The sequence below is a fragment of the Perca flavescens genome, chromosome 20 (assembly GCF_004354835.1).
Source record: "Perca flavescens isolate YP-PL-M2 chromosome 20, PFLA_1.0, whole genome shotgun sequence".
Classification (NCBI taxonomy): Eukaryota; Metazoa; Chordata; class Actinopteri; order Perciformes; family Percidae; genus Perca; species Perca flavescens.
In genome coordinates, this window is record NC_041350.1 from 11,853,591 (window position 1) to 11,871,473 (window position 17,883).

Here is a 17,883-nt window from a genome sequence, read left to right on the forward strand (position 1 = left end):
AGTAAAAAGTTAGAATTCTCACCACTCTGTGTAGAAGACAAAGAAATAAAGAAACAGCATTTGTCTTGTGTTGCAGGGTAGATAGAAATAGCTGGTGTAGTGTTTTAGTTTTAACAAAAAAGGCTTTTTAGTAGGCTACTAACCAATGTTTTTGGCAAATATGCCAACTCAGGTAACGCCTGCAAGGGTTGCTGGTGTGTAAACTTCCCCAAATCCAGTTAAGAGCAGGACAGAGCTGCTAATGTTAGCAATAACTTTGCTAGCATCTGGGACTGGCTTCCACACAGTGTATAACACAGAGGGTGTGCTAGTCGTGATGTGGAACTAATATAGTTAGCTAACAATGCTGTCCTTGGCCTTGGACATATGTTTGGTCACCACTATAGTAGGTAGTTGGCCGGATATGCTAACGATTGTGACTTACGTTAAATGCATTTAAACACAGTTAAACACACTGTTTAAGCCATTCCATGTACTTCTGTTCTTTTTGAAAAGGCTAAAAAAAAGTGTTGAGTATCACTCCTACAACATGTGGAGAAATTGAAAGCTTGACAGACCTGCCATAATAACTGTTTATCCCCAAGGAGACTGCTCGTGAGTTTTAAACACAGACACAAACTTGGAAAGCTTTCCAGTACACAAACTAATCCATCGTTGCCATGCATGCCTCCACAGGGCCTGTAAACAAACCAGTCCAGACAGTTGAGGGGGGGGAAGTATCAGCTTTCCATTAACAGCTACAGGTCATTTCCTCTTTGTTTAAAACCCAAACAGCAAGACAGACAACCGCCTCGCTTTAGTTTGGTGCTTTCTGTTACTCTCCGTCGTACTGGTAGGCGATGATTTTGTGGGAAAGACCCAAAACAACGTGTGTTTCTAATTAGGAAAGTGAAATGAGCAGATTTTAACAAGATAATTTTAACACCACTGTGCTCTGCTCCCTTCACATGGGTGTGAAAGTGTTTCTCAGCGGGGAGCACGGAGGTAATTGGTGTGGGAACGTTACCTTCAGTGGACCGGCAGAGGGACAATTGCAGTCCTAATGGAGCAGTAAGAGCCCATTTGTTTCTAACACCTTCGGTATTATGCTAGGGAGCCACGAAGGCCAGCAATATCACAATCAAAGATCCATTAATAGGTGACAAAGTTATTGTGAGGTTGAATGTTGGAATTAAAGAATGTAGTTATCAGGTTTTTCATGCCCAACCTTACACTTTCTTCTCCAAGTTGTTTGTGTCTAAATTGCATGGCTTGTTTTCACTTTGTCTGTTGCCTTGATTGAATTAGAATGAGCAGAATTTAGCTTCAACACAGCCCAATACAAATTGCATTACACTTCAGAGTGAATGATTGCATTTGGCTCATTGGAATCAGCCGTTGCCATTTTTTTTTTTTTTTTTTTTTTTTACTGAATAGTGCTTTGTGTTTACATACGTTTGTTGCCTTGTAATATGTTATTCTCATTTGACTCAATTTTAAACTTATGGTAACTCAATCAAGTGTCCATGCGTTTGCTCTGGATTCCCCTCCACTGTCCTCTGGCTGCGAGGCAGTGGTTGCATTCATTCGACCAGGAGTGAAGAGATTTGAAGCAGCTTAAATTGTCACGCCAGCCCACAGCTACAGACTGCTTCCTTATTCTCTTTCTGAGAGTCTATAAAAGACAAGGCTTGTCCAGTCCTGACCTTTCTTTCATAAAGTATTCTCCTCACAGTCTCTCAATCATTTATATCCTTTCCTCTCTCACGTGGGACATATTTGGCAACTTACATACTCTCAACTTTGTCATTGTCAATTTTGCCCTACATTCAGTTAAAGAAGATGTAAAAATGGGCACTCATGTGTTTTCTTAGGTGCATTTTTAAATCGAGCTCTGATGTTATGCTGACCACATGGTCAACTCTCCAACATCAGTCAAATTTTTGTTTTCTATCTTTGGACATGGTACGGTGCCACCATGTGCCAGACTTGACACGGCCTGATGGGAAGACAAACATGTTTTAGGCAATTTTCTTGTCAGTCACTGTCACTCACTGTAATAGCTAGAGAGAAAATTCAGGCAGCTGGATGTTTTTGTGCTAATATAGGTGAGCAGTGTTGCCTGAGAGGAATTGGTAAAAGGTAGAAATTCAGTGCAGATAAGACATAGGAGCTTACAGGGATAAAGAAAAGACTGTTGTTCGCTGAGTTTTCTTTGCGTAGCACTGAGGCCTAAAGGGATTTGGTAAAACTATAGAACAGATTTCCCTCTTTCAGACAACAGATGCTCATATGTATCCACAAAGCTTATCTGAGCAAGCAAGCATTGGGTTATACCATAAACCCGTATATACTATATGTTAAGGGAACATAATCATACAGTGGCGTGATGATTCACACACCAAATGACACAATTGCCGCAAAACTAAATGCACATCCTGTTTAATGTACTGCATGACACATGAAAAAAGTAGATAGACAAATAGAACCATTGCCTGATTATACTGTTGTGATTTCATTTCTGTTGGTGCAAATTCAACAGCAATTGGTGGGCATTTTACATAAAAAGTCAAATTGTGAATTGTGACATGCAAAAATTGCCTGCAAGGTGATGTGGAATATTGTCACCCCTTAGAATGAAGACAGCCTTGACACAGGTTGCATATGTCTTCGGGCTAGAACCAGTTCAAACAAGCACAGTTTTTATTGTTAGATTTAATTTCTAATTTCTGTGAGAGGTAAAAAAAACAAAGATTGATGGAAAATATGAAGAAAAAAAAAAACATCTAAATGTTGTGTACTGTAGATGAATAATGTTTCTTGTTGACTGTTGCCTGATCCCTCAGCTTTATCTTGTAACCCTTTAGGGGGTGCCTGACCCCTTGGCTGTACACTGTATTTTTGTTTGATACATTTTGTAATTATTGATGCTGCACAGTTTGGGCAACTCCCCCTTTACTTTTTTCTCTTGCTTTCATCGCCTTTGTGCGTGAACTCCTTTAGATGATCCTGAACAATCCAATTCTTGCAGACACAGTGGCCTCAGGTGCAAATCTGGTCTTTTATTTACCCGAACCAGAATTTATTTTCCACAGGTGCAGCCTCACTTGCCTATTTTATTTAGCTCTATCTCTGTTTTACAGTCCCATCCTGTGATTCATCAAATGGCTGTCTCAATCTTTTCTCCATACCCAGGGACACAAAAACACAAAAAACCTAATTTAACTCCTCATTCTGTCACACCCTTGTGACAGTTTCTCCACCTAGAACTCAAGTAATCAACAGCTCAGGCACACCCTGCCCCCTTCCGTCTCTCTGTTGCTGTCCCTCTCCTCTCAGTAATGACATATCCATGTGGCAGACAGGCAGTCAGACAGACAGATGATGCAACGTGTGGAGACAGATCCATCACATATTTAGTTTCCCACTCAAATACATCCATGTCGGTTTATATATCCTCTGATAGCAGGCGCAGGTCGCTCTGTCAAGCATCTAGCTGCTCCATCAGCCATCATCTACACTATGACTACTACTGCTGGATGTATTTCTGCACAAAATCTGTGGCTGATGTTTCTGCTGGGTAATTTTCACGGGGCTACAGTTCAAGGAATTTGTTCAAAAGGCTATTGTGTAAGATTCTTTTTTTTTTTTTTTTTAAGACAACCACAGTAAAAGGTCTGAGGATTGTATCTAATACTAATGAAATCACATTTACAGCGAGTTAAATTGGGGGTTTTAAGTGCTCCGACTGTCATTTAAAGACGTGCATAACGCTGGCGTGAGAGGTTGGCTGCTGTGACACACAATTCACTCGTTGTCGTTATTGATTTGTCATTATTTAGGCCCTTAGGAGTCTGCGAGCTATCACTTGGATCGGATCTGTTGCGTTCAGTTAAACGGCTTTCCAAAATATCATGGCTTTTTCATACGTTATCTTCAGTCGTGCCCCCTATCTTTTGTATGTAAAGATTTCCTTTGTCTATTGTGTGAGCTGCTGCGGTCGCCTCTTTGTGTTTGCAGATGCTTTAATGTTGGTGGCTGTATACAGAAACAAGTAAGGAGTTGTTTGAGGGTGTGGCGTGAGAGTGTCTGATTACAGCCCTTCCTCTGTCTCACACCTTATAACAACTCCTAACTTGTGTTACTGGACGCCGCCTTGCATGAAAACCATCATCCCCTCCAGACAGCCGCAGAGCACCTTCCACACCAGCCTGTCAGCCTTTGAAACTTTTCCCCCAGCAACAGCGAGTTATTAAAGGCTGAATGACAAATGACAAGGTAATAACGTGTGGCCAGCCCTCATGCTAGTGGTAATAATGCCACATCGGTACAATGGGCAGCAGTGAGGAGGCTGAGGAAATCACTTAGCGGGGGATCTGCCGCCCCTCTCCCCTACACTCACGTACAGTAATGATGAGTACAGTAAGATGGCTGGACTGGGGTTGTTGAGAAGCCTTCTTATAGAGAAGGAGAAGGCGCTGAGGTGTTGATAACTGTGAGTGTGTGTGTGTCTGAGACCATACCTGTCTGCCTGTACAATATTTGTTTAGCGTCAGCAGGAAAAAAACTAAATGCTGGCTGAGCTCACTGTTTTCCTACTCCCTGATGTGTTTTAAAGCAATAAACTGGCAATACCAATATTTCAGCCATCACTAGTGCGCTAACAGTTCTCCTATGTGTTAATGGGATAGGCCCTCTCAGGGTTGTTGTCTCGTGTCAAGCAAACAGAGAGACAGAAAGAGATGATGGGTGGCAGAATGTCCGTCAGAGCCAATTAGGTTTAATGAGAGTAACCAGAGCTCCTGAAAGCTGCCAGATGACACAGAGCGCCTTAGAAAATATCCAGAATGCTGCACTGAACAACATTACATACTGGGTGGGGATCTGTAGCACGTCATTGGTAACACCCAGTTTGCCCTGTGGATTATTGAGTCGATCATGGTTCAACGGAATGATTCTTATGGACAAATAATAGATCCTGGGTTACATCAGTGAAGAACCAAATTTTCGTCTTCAACATATTTCCACTTGTAGTGATTCACATCCTCTCACAACCTCATTTGTCTGCATAATCCTTTGGCACTCCTGAAGATCCATATTAAGATATGTTGATTTTTGCTAGTTGGAGCTGAATACCCTGTGGCTAAATAAAAGGGCATGACAGGCTGGTTCTTCTGTAGACAGATCTAGATTAATCTGTGATAAAAGGAGCATTCTGGTATCTGCAGTTACAATGGGCAAAAGAGTGATAGGCATCTGCATTCAGACCCCACTGTAGCTGTAAAGAGGCTGATATGCAGATTAATGGGTATGGCCGGGTTGACACGCCTGGCCAAAGAGCCACATTATGAAACACAAGGCCGGATTGTGCTTTACGAGCATTGCCAGCGAGATTGCAGGAAACGAAGGCCTGGTCTTCGCTACTGTGTTATCAGGGAGGAAAGGCATTTGGATCTGCATGACTGAGAATGATAGAGAAAAATGAAAGGGAGTGACGAATATTTAAACATTAGGTCCAAGAATAACAATGACGATTCTCTTCACTGGCATGCTGTTTAATTGTCTGAGGAGACCAAACCTGTTTCCTATCACGCAGCTTATCAGTTCATTAGTCCATGTGACAGAAAGGGTTGACAGTGGTATGCAAAATATGTTCACCTTGTTCACCTTACCAAGCAAAACAACTGGCTGAGAACCTTAGGGGAGGAAATGTTAAAGGTCAAAGGCTGCCAAATAGATCATAGGACTACAGATCCAAATTCAATAAGTCTGTCCCAAGAAAGCTGAATTAATTCTAAATTAGACGCATGTACGATAGGTAAAACAGTAAAACCTGATCTAAAAAAAACCACACACTTATTATTCTGTCTGAAAAAAATGTGCCACCTGTCCATGTCTGCGAGGATCCGCGTGGACCTACGCACATTGTGTAAAAACTGTGCGTACGTTATTGTCCGCTTTCTCTGTTGGACTTAATCTGCGCCTTCACTGTTCACTTCACTGTTTAACAGAGGTACTCCAACTTCCATAAGAAAACAGATTAAAGCAGAGGCAGCAGAGACCAAGATATCCTGAGACCAAATATCTCAAGATCCAAAACCACTGGATCCCTACCAATAGCTCAAGATCCAAAACCACTGGATCCTCCTAAATTCATTTCCCATTAAAAGTGCAACTCTGTCTCAAGCCCAGCATAACTTTCAAATAAATCATTGATTTAACATCATCATCATCATCATCATCACATTCAAACTGAACTTTGTGTGTAAAATTGGTCTAGTGCTCCTTTAATTTAACTGCAGTCTCCAGAGGACCCTGGCATCTCCGCGAGGGACCTGTAAAGGTCCGCGAACCACTGTTTGGGAACCCCCGATTTTCCGTGTTTTAGCATTAAATTAGATATTCTTGTCATTAATCCCCCGGTGTTGCATGTTGTACTGAAGAACACGGCCATCCCCCTCTCAGGGTCCGTCGAAAGGAGGAGTTTAACCCCACATTGTCTGGGAGGAGTCCGCAGTCTCTTGGCGCTCCGTCCCAGGAACATTTGGTCTGGAAACAGAGGAATCGTGGAAGTACGCTTCAAGAATTTTCGATTTTTGTGTTTCCGTTAAATGCAACAACGTTATAGTTAGCGGTCGCGAAGAGGGAAGCACGTGAATACTGCGAGAAGTATGTTTTATCAGAGGAGACATTAGCCGGTGAGTTGCAAGCGAACTTATTTTGTAGTCACGTTGGTTTTAAATGACTCGATCCGCTCGTGTCTGTGTAAAAGGCTTTGTCCGCTGCAACACCTAAACGCATCTTTTAATCAGGATTGTCTCACAAAGTTTGTCTGTTAAACAATAGTTTGGGGATGTTTGTGTAATGTTCGGCACTAATTTCACGAGTGACTTCTCATTGGTTAGTGTGAGTAGTAAATCTCGCTGCAGCAGCTGTGACTGCAATCATTTGGCTGTAAAAACATACAAACCGAAGCTAGGCTAATTGTTTCATGGTGAAAGGCGTTTTATTGTAAGAGTAGCCTACTACACCATGGACCACTGTAAAAAGTACAGAGTAGTTATTCATCTGTGTACGTATTGTCCTATAGAGAAAGAATGACTCTTCTTTAAATGTATAATCGTCAGATATTGAAACGGCCAGTGTGAGAGCTGATTTTTACTTTCCTCATGAAGTCTTTTGGGTGGTGTGAAACACAATTTTGTATGGTAAGCCTAAATTAAATAAAAATGCATCCTGTAAGCACACTGAATAAAATCTCCAAACCAAAGGTATTTGGATGTCATTCACACACAATAGATGACTTGAGTGCAGAGATGTTCAACATGTAGCCCACAGTAGTGTCAGTGTCTGCCTATTGCTTCTTATTCTTCCTTCTGATTTATGCACTAAGTGTGTAAGTTCTGCTGTTGTGTTTGGATGTGATTTACCCTCAGCTTGTATTGTTGTTTGGCCGTGTGCTGGGATGGAATGGCTTTGTAGCCACATACTGAGGTAACAAAAGGGCCCCGGGACCCCTGGAGTGAAGGGCCCGCCCAAAGAAAACCGACCCAAGGAGAAGGAGGAAGTGCCGGGCAATCCTTTTGGCATGGTTGGTGGGCCCTCTGTCATGGAAACCCACGTGGGAAAGTCTGTCTGTGTCAGTCCGACTGTCCTGCCACCTTTGCACACTGCTCAGGGTTGTAATGATAAAAACACCGGCTAATGTTTGACTCACTGAGGCTGGCTGGCCTGGCCATTGATCTGTCTGTTCAAGTTCAGTCTTGAGGAAATGTGATATGTAATGGCAATTAGTGGGATTAATGATTATTGAATGATGGATTAGATGAGTGAATGCACTGTAAATGGTTTGTAATCATTTACTTGGATTGTTTTTATCCAGGGATTAGGCTCAGCCCAACATGACGCAAGAGAGCCTTCCGTTTATCTTTCTGGTGGGGAGACTGTGCGAATGTGTGATTGGTTTCTATTTCAGCACCCCTCGCCTGTTTAATGGACTCTACAGAAATAGTTATTTACTTGCATACTTTCTGTTGTTCTCATATGTGCACCCTGTTTTTTTTCTTTTGGATTTTGGAGGCCAGTAACAATATCGCCGGGTCAGAAGCCGTTGCACCACATGCATGTTTTTGCTTTTGCGCTTCACATTTTTGCGGCAGGGAAATCCTCAACCACAAGGAACATTATGTTTTTACTATTCTGTTTTCCCCCTAGTTGGGACGGGGTCTAGAATCAGAGTGATACTGATTGAGTGTGGCCCGTGATTTCCTTTTTAATGAAAAAACCATAATCGTTTGCTTGTTCACTCTTTCCTTTTGTGACATGAGTTGTGGGTTAAGACTTTCAGCTGGCTGACTTTCAGGACTGTCAAGTTTGTCAAAGTTGTTTACCAGTGGTAAAAGGGAAATGTAATGTTACCCTCTCTCTGGGTGGCGCAAAGTTGCTTCGCCGGCATCTACAGCTCATCTCTTGTCTAATTTAAGTTGAAGGGCTCAGTAACGTTATGAAACGGTGACATAATCACCACAGGAACTTCCCTCCATTAAAAGTGCGAAGTCAGTTGATATACAGTGTGTGACTTTGGAGTTATAGAGAAGAACAATTTGACTGTTGTAGTTCTCCTCTCCGCAGACGATGTGGAAGGTTGTATGTGTGTGTGAGAGTGCCGGTCGTCGTTAATTCTTCTGAAGCACACTGGCCGAGAAACGCCAATGTTTCATGTCTTCTCCCCGGCACATTTTTCTCCATATAAGGTGGCGTGCATGTGACTTATCAGGCATGGGTAACATCTGTGCTTATTGTCACACAGGGATGAAGGCCTTTTTACTGTCTTTAGGTTTGAGAGGCACTGCAGGGGGAAACCACAGAGGCTCCACATGACTGGTGCATCTTTGAAACAAAAGGATTTGAAATGGATCAAATTGAAATCAACAACTTTCTCTCTTTTGTCCATTTCTCAGCATGTTCACTCCGTGGATTACAATGTCCTTTTCAAGGCTTCTGTTTCAGTGTAGACAGTCCAGTCAGGCAAGCATAATGGTGGCCTGTATGTTTCTATTTCTTACTTCTGTGGTTGAGATTATATTTGGCTTTCAAAGTGTTTGCTAGTAGTGTATGGCCAGCAGCGTCTGGAGTGGTTGCTATAAAAAGCAGGTGAACTAAAAGCTGGTGTTGACAGCATCTTGGCCAAGACTTCTCATTTGCTACCGCACTCATCGAGGCGCCAACCAACACTGACATGACTGGCTCCGACCCCTTTTCCGGGCGCACACAAGTACAGGTCGAAGAGCTATCGCCAACACGACATTGACCTTACCCGTCCTGTGTTGTAGTGGCAGTTTGGATAAAAATAATAACTGAACCCTTTGACTGAAAAAAACCAGCCAAAAAGAGACACGTTGTACCTTCTGTGCTGCATAATTCAATGATTCTGAATTTAACTTGTTTTGCTGTGGCTACTGGGTTGGCGCACACACACACACACACACACACACACACACACACACACACACACACACACACACCCATTCACTTCAAAGGATTTGTTCAGTCAGCTTCACTTTGTGTATCTGCTCCAACACGAGATCCCCTGCTCGGCTGCACAGCCTTCTGAACCTTGTGTCCAGCTCAGCAGAGCGACATGGTCTCTTCTAGCTGAACCGATGCACCCATTAATGCTCCTCTTAACAGCCACAACTCCCGGACCTCTTGAGGAGATTAATGCGTAGGTCTAAATTGAATTGCACTTCTTCTGAGGTCACCTGCTAAATAATGGCTCGTAGGGTTTGCAAAGAAAATGAAGATTAAATGGTGGCAGGCGCTTTAACAATGTGTTAGACAAGGTAATGGATTAAGAGTTAGGTGTGGGGGATTGGGGTGTAGGTGAATAAGTGAGTGAGGTGGCTCTTCAAACGGCGCCACACGACTCACTTGTGAGTAAGACTTTCATTAACCCCGAAGAAATAACTGCAAGATATGCTATTACCATTCTTTTATTGACGGCCATATAAACGTATGGGGAATGGTGTGCATAAGGAACAAAATTCCCCCATGGCAGCAGTTGAGTAGCACTGCATGTAATTCCTGCGAGTTTACCAGACTGCATGCAATATTTCAGTCTGGAAAAGGTGCTGCCTCAGCACTTTGAACCCGACCAAGTGATTTACAAGCAGTAGTTTGGTTATCAAAATGTATGAACAAGGACAAGTAGTATTGGGCAAAGAAGCTATTTGCTGGTGTATTGATCTGTGTAGAAAACTTGATTTATGTGTGTGTGTGTCTCAAAGCATATTATTTTAGCACATTGCTGCTGTGTGTAAAATACTATTTAAACCTTTCATTACAAATTCAAGCTGGAAACAGTCTTATGCTGTGTACAGTACTCTGTGTGTGCATGATATTTGTGTTTTTCTTTGTTTTTTTTAAAAGACGGCACATTCTTCAGGTTATCAACATCTCTGATTGTATGGAAATACCCCATTCTGCATCCCCCTCTCCTTGGCTCTAAGCCTGCTTACCGGTCAATCCTTATAACAATAGAAATTGAGATTGATCTGCCCTACCTCGGCCCAGTAACCATAAGGTCTCCCTTACTATCCCTGCCCTATTGGAAAGGCAAACACAGCTGGTGCTATAGGTCAAAGCGCTCGCTGCTTGGATGTTCAGTTGGCGCCATGTGTCTTGTGTTGCCCCCCATGATGGATGGAGCAAACACCGGGTACACATTTACTCCAGCACATCCCACCTGCTCATCAGAGGGTGGAGATTTTCTGGAGATCTTATTGTCTATGATGAAAGGCAGGAAGCCCACCAACTTCTGATGTTTTATGCACAGCACTTCAAGCTAGGCGATTGATTAATTCTGCAAAAATATTCAGAAAATAATCAAAGCTGCGTTCATGTCTTTGAACTGCGTGGTTTTATTTGTGCCAGATCGCTTTATATCTTAATTTTAGATATAAAATATCTGCATCACTGTAGCCTGATCACGATATGATTCTTCTGAAAGATGATAAATCATAGTTGTAAAGAGCCGAAGGAAGGAGTGTTGTGATGTGCACAAATCCATCACTGACCACACATGGATCCAACTGTGTCCAATACTCCATTCATCACAGTCTTCCTTTAGCACCAATATATCCGTCATCACAACACAAAATTCCTATAACTCCGCAGTCTTACAAGATATTGATGTTGTTTCCCTTCTTTTGCTTGCTCAGTAGCTCGCTCCACTGAACTGCTATGTGCACGATGTGCCCATATCTGCTAGGTTTCCTGGGCTTTGTGACAGACATGAAATGCATTGGTGAAGGTCTTTGGCAGCCCTTATATTAGTGTTATGTTGAGGATTTTTCTGCCTCATTAGCTCTCCTCTCCCTGTCCAGCCCCTCTCCGCTTTAGCAGTATGTGGTTTGATCTCCGAGCGAGATAAGCTCTTTTCTCCACTTCTCAGTCTCCAGGCGTTCTCATGTTGGTTCAGTCATTTGGCATCCGGCCAGCGTAAACAGAGGCCGGGTCCTAATTGCTTTGGGTCAACGGCAATCCTGGCATCCACTCAGTGAACACGCTCAATTAAAGCTTTCTTAAAAGAATTGAAGTAAATGTAGCCAAATAACCTGTTTCCTGGGGCGATATCATCATTAAGGCTTATTTGGCTGACAGGCCTCAGCTGTTAAAAGGAAAAGGATATATGAGTGAAAGAACTCATTGTAAAGAATGTTAAGATAAGAGAAAAGGATAGTAGTTATAGGAACATTGTATCAGTTTTTGCAGTCTGTTTAAATTGCAGCAAAATAACATACCCTCAAAGCAAGGGAAGCCAAGTGGTGTATCGGCCAGGCTGGTGTGTGTGTGTGTGTGTGTGTGTGTGTGTGTGTGTGTGTGTGTGTGTGTGTGTGTGTGTGTGTGTGTGTGTGTGTGTGTGTGTGTGTGTGTGTGTGTGTGTGTGTGTGGGCGTGTGTGGGCGTGTGGGCTTGCATATTTTTACAGCACCCTCTGGATGCCCTAAGATCGACCAGCAGTTCTCCATTTCTCACTATGGTCGACTTGGGTTTCCTCAACGCCCAGAAACTTCCAACTTCACTTTTCTCTGCTCTGCTAACGCCAAGACACGATCTCCGCTTGGCTCTCACATATGAGCTGTTTAACCCATAGTTCACTCTCTGTGGCCCAGGGGGAACAACTTGCTCACACTGCCTGGATCGCTCTCCATGCCACCCTGGCTGCACAGTGCACGGCTCGGGTGGCTTTCACAGTTTATGGGCGCAGGTGCAAAGCCAGGTGCAAAGGACAGTCTAGACTTTTTCACCTAGCAAGCCTTGTATAAACCAGTGTTGAGAAGAGAAACATTTTTAGAAAACCAGAATGATTCTCTCCCCCCCCCTCGTCCCCCACCACTTTATGTACCTTTTTTAGGAACAAACGTATATCTTTCTAATCATTGTTGCCTCCCAGTTCTGTCACCTTTTTTTGCCATCAACTCACCTCCAACAAATTACACAAGAGCACAGCATTTATACAAAGTCAAGAAGGTCCTTCTTATCGCTGTCGGGTTCCTCCATGGGATGATGCCAAGTCAAGCAGATGACACAAAGTACAGGTCGCTGCTCGGCTTGTTGCAACCTGGGAAAGTCCTGCAATATTAATGTCTTCTTCTTCTTCAAACGGGGTTACAGCAGATCACTGGGCTCCCATAAATGCCGCTTTTTAAAAGTTTTATCAGTCCATGTGTTCACAGTCCTCTCAGAGGATTGTTAACACTTGCCACTCACAGAAAATCACTTTAATGTTGCAGAATCCCTTAACCTTAAGGTATGATATAAGAGGATGGATGGGCAACCAGTTCACCGGCAGACACTTGTGTGTGTGCGCTGTGTGTGCAGGGGAGGCCAGAGGCTATTGATGTAATTTGACATTGAACTGTCATTGTGTTAATGTTATTAAAGGTGCTGGAACCAAGAAAGTAAACTGCTTGGTTTAGAGACTCCCTGATTGGTTCCTAGTCCCCTCTGTCCAAGGACTTTGATCTAAAAGAGGTTATGAGAGGGTCTTGGGCAACACTGCAACAAGTTTTTAGGGGTGCTGGAACCTTTTGACAGAGCCAGGCTAGCTGTATATCCTGGCTTCCAGTCTTTATGCTGAAGCTAAACAGTTAGCCTAGGACAGTAGCTAGTATGGGTCATCTGACTCCTCATGGCTTGACGTACTCAACAGGACCATTGTTGGCTTTTCCACAACTCCCTGGATGTAGATGATGTGGGGGTGTGCAGTGTCTACAGTTTAGACTGGCTCTTTGTGGTAAAAGGAGGAACGACTGACTCACAACGTGTGTGTGTGTGTGTGTGTGTGTGTGTGTGTGTGTGTGTGTGTGTGTGTGTGTGTGTGTGTGTGTGTGTGTGTGTGTGTGTGTGTGTGTGTGTGTGTGTGTGTGTGTGTGTGTGTGAGTGTGTGATAGCAGCTCCTGCTTTCATTCTTTTTAGCTGAATAACAAGAACCCTGTTACACTTCGCAACTCTCTCAAAGCCTTCATCATCCATGTTGATGGAGTAACTGTGTGTGAACCGCCTTTTGGTTCTAACAGGATGAAGATGCTGATCTCTATCTCATCTGCTTTCATGACATGAATCCTTTTGCTAGCATATCAAAGAAAAAAACACCTTTCAGAGCATTTTTCTACCCTTTTTTATATAGTCATTGATATTCACATTGCATGTGACAGGGTCTGGTTTAAAGTGAATGCATACCGTGGTGAAGCCATTCATTATATATCATTTCCCTTAAGAGGGTGAAATTGTTTATTCACAGTCTCATGAGGTTAGTGATCCATAGAGCACACCCTGACTGGTGACTAATAGGTGGCTGATATATCACTCAACCCACTGACTTTGGTGTCTAGGTTATTGCAAATCATTTTCTCTTGTCAATACAAAAAGTACCAGAAAGATTAATTTTACTTATTTTGCCTCACATATCTATGCTCTGGCTTGGTGCGTTTTCATCAGCGGTTGCCAATTATCTCAGTTCAAATGTCCTGGCAGAGAGTCAAACTGTAAAAGAATGACTTTAATAACTGTGATATTTTCTTGAAGTTATTTTGAAAACCACGAGTCTCTTTAGGCGCTCGTCCTGCTCCTCACTAGTAATTTTGTGTGTGTGCGAGCGAACGGTTTTGTCTCTAGGGGCAAGCCCTGTGGTCTGCTCGCGTGGAGACATCGGCCTCACTGGAAACTTGTGGTTGCCTTTTTTTTTTTTTACACTAATATAACAATATTATACAGTGCACAGTTTGTACAGGCGTGCCCAGGCTTAAGCTTAAACTATTAATAACAGTGTTGAGAAACGCCAGGACCTGGGGTTTCCTGACAGATGATTGTTACAGTTCAAGGAGCTGGGTAAAAAGCTGTATTTTCATGTCCATTTGTATTGTAGCTGAGGAAATTTCTAATTGAGGTGTGTGTGTGTGTGTGTGTGTGTGTGTGTGTGTGTGTGTGTGTGTGTGTGTGTGTGTGTGTGTGTGTGTGTGTGTGTGTGTGTGTGTGTGTGTGTGTGTGTGTGTGTGTGTGTGTGTGTGTGTGTGTGTGTGTGTGTGTGTGTGTGTGTGTGTGTGTGTGTTAGTTAAGTGCTCATGTTTGGTCCCAGACATGCCTCCTGCTTTGGCTAAGCATGCTATCATACAATGCCTCAGGCTTTTTAACCAACACATATTTAAAAAGCTGGAAGACTGCTCTCATTCTTTCCGATCTTTTACCAGCATCCATAGCATCATGCTTAAATGTCTGGGCCTTTTGGCACACTGTGCAATACATTTTGGCTAGCCACAGGAGTCCAAGGCCAAGATACATTGCTTAATAATGCTGAGTTCAGCATCATCTTCCATATGCAGAGGTACATCAGAGCCAAGACAAAACAGCCTCACGGACTCTGTGGACAAGTCACGTCAGGTTAGATGGTTTTAACCAGTATGTGCCTCTATGGTCAGTTACTGCTGTTTAAAGTGGGTTACAGTGCATGAGTTTTGTACCGCAGAACACCCCGTTCCCTATTCTTTTGTTATTATCTTGCCTGGGTGGCAGCGCATTCTCTTGATCATTCAGGAGTCAGATAATCTGTGAATTTCTCCAGCAACTTTCTTCCTACCTTTCTGCTCTTTTGTCATACCTTCCTCTCAGTGGGCGTGGTTGGAACAGTTTCTGTATCTCCACCATTTAATGAGAGAAACAGTGGATGGATTGTAGTCAGCCATTTGCCTCAAGGGTTAAGTATCCATCTCATTCTTTTAAAGCCCGGTCCTGCTTAGGAGGAGGAGAAGGCTGTGAATAAATACCACCCTTGTCCTCTCATAATGGAACAGCTTGACCTTATTGACCTCTGCTGGTGGGAGCATCTGCCTGTCGATTCCACTAGCCAGTCCTGTGGGACATCACCCGGCAGTCGCATCTGCCCGTGAGCTGTAATTCAATTGGTTGAGGAATTTATTTTACAGAATAAAAATTAAAGGACTGGCCTATAATTTTTCAGAGACACAAAAGAAGCCTGTCGGCTCAAATATGCTGTTGATTTACAGTCTGTAATTGTGTGAAAGTACGTGTTTCTCTCTCTGGGCACTTAGCATGACGACTGCATAATGAGCGCGGTCCTCATTGACATTCTTGAGCCTCCCTATATGGATGGGATAATAATGCGTTTGGCAGGGGCCTTAATTTAATCATGTCGGTAAAAGCGGTGCACATGTGGCACAGCTGCTAGCGCTTAGCCGAGTCTTGCCGTGCCCTTAGATGAGGTGCCATTCGGTGCCCGCGTTGGCTTGTCTCTGTGTTATCAGTCTTTATGAACTGCATTCCTCAGTGAGAAAGGCTTTGCAAAGCTGGACAAAGGAGTTTGTTTTGCAAAGATTTATCTGTGACTTTTCTGCTGCAGTCGAAATTAGCTCACATGCCCCTGCACCCGTGTGACTAGAGAAACTGGTTTCTGTGTTTTTCTTGCAGCCAGCACAGGTCAGTCTTTGTTGTCGCGTTTATTTAGCTTTTCCACTTAAACACAGGACTGCCGGAGTGCTTTGTCGAGCACCTGTTCTAGATTAGAGCTCGATAACGGCTTTCAGCTAATTCCTTGTGATCATTCAACGGTAAAATGTAATCTCACCTTTTGCCATTTGGGCTCCTTTTGAGAGTGAGCTTTGTAGAATTCTTGCCACGATGTTAAGAGTCAAAATCTACTTAAAAATAAAAAGGAGTCAGATAGAAAGGCATTAACGGCATACGTGCATCATCAAACAAACTTTCTCCAAACGGGTTACACATAACCTACGCAATGCATGTTAACCTGTGACACAGTTTAGGGTCACGGGTTGTGCACTGACTAAAACCTCTGCTGGGAAAGAGGTAAGGCTGGGCGATTAACTCGAATGTGTAGTTAACGTCGATTAGTTTAAATGAAAATCGATTATCTCCTTAACATCCGCTGACGCTCCCCTCTGGGCTCCCGTATCTCCAAACGGGCTCAGCCTACCTATTCTCGGATAACTGAACCACCAGCTACCGCTGACCTGAAGGAGCACCATGCGGGGCACCAGAGGCGGTGTTGAGGAACCCTGTTGCGGCTCAACACATCTACTAAACGCTGCTGATACGACCGAGCTGCGACGGAGGTCTGTAGCGGCTTAAACAACTAGCAGTCGCCGCTCTGTAGCACGGAGCTCCTCTTCGACGTTTGTTTTTACCGCTAGTTACTACGAAGGAGCTTGCTACAGGTATGCTACATTCAAGAGACCATGGGATGTTAATGTACGTTACTCAGCAACAGGTGAAAATAGGGGCAAGGTTGCTCAATAACATTAAAATTATTTGAACTTTTAGCGAGGAACGAGAAGTGAATTACCTGTATATGTGAAAACACATACATGCATCCGTTTTGTTGTTGTTGTTGAATATATAGCCGTGTGTGTGTGTGTGACAAAATAAAGTTAAAACTTGTTTTGAACAATTTCTTTGTCATCTGCAGATTGATTTTAAGTAGGGGGAGAAAAAATCGATTTAAATCAGATTTATTTATTTTTTTAAATCAGGGATTTTATTTTTAGGCCATATCGCCCAGCCCTAGAAAGAGGCAAGCAGACATGCAAAGATGTGTTCACACACACACTCACCACAGGTGTTAAACCGGTTTGTGAGCATTAAGCTGTCCTCCGGCACAATGTGTCCAGTGTGGCTTTAATTCCCACGTCCCACAGACAGACACACTTAACTGCTCGCCACAGTTCGAGGCTAATGGCTCGTGGTTTTTAGACACACAGGTGTTGTTGTTGTTTGTTGGCTGTTGTAATGAAAGTATGTCAAGATTGTTTAAAATATTAGGTCTGATGTATAAAGTACACTAGCTTTAATCATATGACACATCTGTACAAATAAAGTGTTCATAACGTTGCTTGCCTGTACATCCTACGCAGGTATTTAGGAGCCTGCTTGCATGCACAGAGTAGCTTCACACATCCAGAACGAGTGGCTATGGTGATGAGTACAATTTTGTGTGTGTTCTGGCCTGGCTCCTCACCAGCTGTCTCACCCATCATCAGTGCTTGCAGGACGCTGGGCCGACATTCTAGCTCAGATTTCTCCCCTCCTATCCACCTGTGCTGTAAGTTTGCCGTGGACAGTACCATATACTGTATCTTATGATCAGCTGAGGGGCTTGAGGCTGCAATAATACAAATTGTTTTGGTTAATAATAACAGGAGCAATAGTGTTCCTGCTTTTCCTGTAACAGCTAGATTGAACTAAGCTGGTCTTCTTTATTGCTTCGGGAATTTACCCACCTTTGATCAACAGCCAGCTCAGCAGAGAATGTTAGGTTTTCTCCCTATTCTGTAGAAAGCCTAGCTGTGAGGAGCTATATGTCAGAGGGTGGTTA

The 17,883-nt window shown here is 43.2% G+C and overlaps 1 protein-coding gene across 2 annotated transcripts in view; it reads left to right on the forward strand.

Annotated features, from left to right (window-relative positions):
• Nucleotides 1-817: 817 nt before the first annotated feature.
• The window catches only part of tiam2a (TIAM Rac1 associated GEF 2a), a 78,584-nt gene continuing 61,518 nt past the window's right edge, over nucleotides 818-17,883 (forward strand). Inside the window, exon 1 of one of the 2 annotated variants that reach the window (XM_028565463.1) lies at nucleotides 818-1,050. The gene's annotated coding sequence lies outside the window, so the exon portion shown is untranslated. Of the gene's footprint in view, nucleotides 1,051-6,328; nucleotides 6,678-17,883 lie in introns of those variants that run through there. The other variant, XM_028565461.1, reaches the window with a different exon arrangement.